Source organism: Colobus angolensis, unplaced genomic scaffold (assembly GCF_000951035.1).
Source record: "Colobus angolensis palliatus isolate OR3802 unplaced genomic scaffold, Cang.pa_1.0 Scaffold127, whole genome shotgun sequence".
Taxonomy (NCBI): Eukaryota; Metazoa; Chordata; class Mammalia; order Primates; family Cercopithecidae; genus Colobus; species Colobus angolensis.
Window position 1 is genome coordinate 201,933 of NW_012113919.1, and position 4,664 is coordinate 206,596.

A 4,664-nucleotide genomic window follows, 5' to 3' on the forward strand; every position below is an offset into this window, starting at 1 on the left:
AGTGCTGGGATTATACGCATGAACCACTGCACCTGGTCTTTTATTTGTATTTCATCAGTATATTTAATTTAACATTATTATTATTAATTTTTATTTTTTGGAGAGAAGATCTCACTCTGTTGCTGAGGCTGGAGTGCAATGGTGCAATTATGGCTCATTGCTGCCTCAAAGTCCTGACCTCCAGCCATCCTCATAACTCAGCCTCACAAGTAGCTGGGACTATAGGTGTACACCACCACACCTGGCTTACTTTAACTGTTGAAAAGTCATCAGATTTTTTTCTTTTAATTTGTATGTTGAAATATATCCTTATTTTTCTTTTTGATCTTTTTTTAATGTTGAAAGATACCTTTCTTTTACTAATGTGAGATTTAATTATGCCTTCTTCTAGTTATCTTAGAGCTAGACTCATTCTATTTGGCATTTTTGTTGGTATAAATTTTGAAGTATGTATTTGTAAGGGAGAAAGGTGAATTTCACAAGAAGGTGACAATTTACATTAAGGCATAGGGAAAACTGACAAGGCTTGAGGAAATGCATTAATTACGGCAGCTGGGATTCTCTGAAATTTGGAGAAATGTGCTTGATGCCCGGGTTGGATAAATAAATATTAGAGAATATGAGGGACCTGCTCTAACTTTTTAGAAAAAGGTTACCATGTTGAGAAAAAGCACTTTTTAAGTTGAAATGATAACATCATGTGACTTCTTTTCTATGTGAAGTGAAAGGTGAAAAAATCTTCTGAAAGTAAAGATTTGGAACTGAGGAACAATGAATATTGCACTTGACTTATAGGTTGATAAGTCCAGAAGCGAATACTTTCCCAGTGCCAAAGAAACTCCACAACAGTGAAAGAAATATGACGACAGACAACAGGAAAGAAAACCCATAAAGAAGTACAACAATCATCCTTAACATTGTCTGATGTTGTAGTTTTTTTTTTTTTTTAATAGACCCAATGAGGATTTGATGAAAAAGCTGAGAATTCTCTATTAAGGTAAATACATATTCATACTATTTTGCAAATAATTTTTAGCAAACGAGCTGATTCTCCTACACTAAGTAAAGAACTACTGATCTATGGAATACATAAAACTTTCTCTTTAAATTTATTCTCAACCTGCTGGAAACTTATATCTAAATAGAACAATGGAATCTTCAGAAACACAATAATGTCAGCATTGTGACATGTAGGGTTTAACAATAAAGAATACAGTAAATATAAATGGAAGGGAATGTTCACTTTCTCTGGTTGTTACTTTGTTATTTCTTTCTTCCACTCCTCAGACTGCTCTTCGGGTATGTGATGGTTAATTTTATATCTCAACCAATTGGGACATGAGTTGCCCGGATTAAACGTTATTTCTGGGTATGTCTGTGAGAGTGTTTAAAAAAGAAATTAGCATTTGAATCTGTGGACTGAGTAGAGCAAATGTCCTTTCCCAATGTGTGTAGGCATCCTCCAAATCCAATGAGAGCTGCCATAGAAAACAGTGGGAGAAGAAGGAGGAATTCACTCTCTCTGTCTGACTGCTTGAGCTGGAACCTCAATCTTCTGCCCTCAACTGGGCCTTGCTTAGCCCTTCATCTTTTAGTTCTCAGAACTCCACCATTGGCTATTGTGGATCCTAGTTTGCAGTAAGCAGATTATGGGACTTTCAAGCCTCCATAATCATGTAAGTCATTCTCTTATAATAAATCATATATTGGAAAAATCATTAATAGAATATATAGCTCACCCTTGAAAAACATGGGGGTTAGGGGTGCCAAGCCTCCTTTCCAGTAAAATAGCCATGTATAATTTTTGACTCTCCAAAACTTTACTACTAACAGCCTACTGTTGACTAAAAGCCTTACTGATAACATAAAGTCAGTTGATACATATTTGGTATATGTATTACAAATTGTATTCTTAGAGTAAACTAGAGAAAAATGTTATTAAAATTATAGAAAAGAGAAAATCTATTATTCATTATGTGAAAGTAGATCATCATAAATGTCTTTATTCTCATTACCTTCATGCTGAGTAGGCTGAGGAGGAGGAAGAGGGAAGAGGGAAGAGGAGGGGTTGGTCTTGCTGTCTTGGGGGTGGCAAAGGTGGCAGAGATGGAGGACGTAAAAGGGGAAGCAGGGGAGGGAGACGTACTTGGTGAAACTTTACAGAAATGCATCATAAGTTCTGTCTAAATTTGTGCTTTTTCATTTTTTAAAAAAGATTTCTATACAATACCAATCCTCCTACCATTTGCTTTAGTTTCAGTTCTTGAATCATAGATGCATCCATGTCATAAAATAAGTCAAAAGCAGTCTTGAATAATCAGAACACTTCTGCGAGACTGAGAGACTGTCTAATGGCAATCTATTTTCTGGCACTGCTTCCTGTGTGTCTTTTTACTTCTTCTGTACACTGATTCAGAAGCACTCATCCATATCAAGTCATCTTCTGTTAATTCGTCTGATGTGGTGTTTATTAGCTGTTGAGTTTCTCCAAGATTCATATCTTGAAACCCTCAATCCCTACCTTTCTTTTTTTTTGTCATATCCATAGTCTCTTTCATGATTTCCTTGATTGTCTCTGTTGTAAATCCTGTGAAGTCACAAACAACTGGACACAGTTTTCTCCAGCAGAATTTATTATCTTTGGCTTAATGGCTTTGTGGCTTCTTCTGTAACAATGATGGCATCTTCAATGTTGTAATTCTTCCAGATTTTCATGATATTTTCTCTATTGGGGTTTTCTTTCATAGTGTTAATAATCCTTTCCATAGAGCACTGTGTGTAATGAGCTTTAAAAATCCATATGATCCCCTTATCTTGAAGCTGTATTAGAGATGTTGTGTTTGAGGGCAAGTAGCCCACTCTGACGCTTTTAGTGTTGAACTTATGAGGTCTGAGTGGCCAGGGCCATTGTCCAATGTCAGAATAACTTTAAAGGCAGTCCCTTATTGGCAAGGTACTTTCTGACTTCAGGGACAAAACATCAATGACACCAATCCAGAAAAAGGATTCTCATTGTCCAGGCCTTCTTGTACAACTAAGAGAATGGTAACTAGTGTTTCTCTTTTTCCTCCAAGGCTTGGTGTTTTGCAGCTTTATAGATAAGGACAGTCTGATCATAAACTCAACTGCACTGGCACAAAATAGTAGAGTCAGCCTGTTCCTTTCTGCCTGAAATCCTGGTTCTCATTTCTCTTTATTAAAAATGTTTTTTATGGTCTTTTTTCCCCCAAATAGAGTACTTTCATCTGCATTGAAAACCTGTTCAGGAACAAATTCTTGCTCCTCAATGATTTTCTTAATGGTATCTGGGAAATCATCTGCTGCCTCTTGGTTAGCAAAGAAGCTGCTTTTCCTGTTATCCTACATTTTTAAGCCAAATCATTTTCTAAAATTATCAAACCATCCTTTGCTGACATTAAATTCTTCAGCTTTCAACCCTTCACCTTCCTTTAGGAATTCCCCTTTTCTTGACTTATATGAGAGTCCATAGTATGCCTTCCTTATGGAAATTCTGCACCCATATTAAAGCTGCATTTTCAATACAAGATAAAAAGGTATTTTGCAGAAAGTGCAAGACTTTTGTACCTGCTCACATAGCTGCAGTGATGGCTTCATGAACATCCTTTTCTTTTTAACATTGGTCTTTACACTGAATTCATTTATCTTCAAATGGCAGGCAACCACAGCTGCAGACCTTAATCTATAGTACATACCAAGCAATTCAACTTTTTCTTATATTGTCATGACTTTTCTCTGCTTCTTGGGAGCACTACCAGCATCACTAGTGGTACTTGATATGGGCCCCATGGTGTTATTCCAGGTTTACAGTATTGCACTAAACATAATGAAAAATATGTGAGAACTATGAGAGATACTTTTTTACTGTAATATGCAATTTACTGGAGAAAGGAATTGCTCACCAGAAATGTTAACATGACTCAGCATTTTAAGCTGACACAACACTGAATTAGCAAGACAAGGTGGCAATAAAATTATTACAGTTGTGTAGTATGGACAGTTAATTTTATGCAGTAATGATTTAATACTGCATGTTTACATTTGTTTACATTTGTCTCAACTGTGAATGGTATCAGGTATGGTCTAAGTGTGTACATAAGTTTTGAAAAATTTTAATTTTTTATAAAAAATTTGTACATATTTTATGGTAGTAAATAATAAAACAGTATGTACATATTTTATGCATTCATGATATATCTAATCTTTTATTTTTTTATTTTTATTTTTTATTATACTTTAAGTTCTAGGGTACATGGGCACAATGTGCAGGTTTGTTACATATGCATACATGTGCCATGTTGGTGTTGTGCACCCATCAACTTGTCAGCACCCATCAACTCGTCATTTACATCAAGTATAATTCCCAATGCCATCCCTCCCTTCTCCCCCCTCCCCACAATAGGCCCCAGTGTGTGATGTTCCCCTTCCCGTGTCGAGGTGATCTCATTGTTCAATTCCCACCTATGAGTGAGAACATGTGGTGTTTGGTTTTCTGTTCTTGCGATAGTTTGCTAGGAATGATGGTTTCCAGCTGCATCTATGTCCCTACAAAGGACTCAAACTCATCCTTTTTTAAGGCTGCATAGTATTCCATGGTGTATATGTGCCACATTTTCTTAATCCAGTCTGTCACTGATGGACATTTG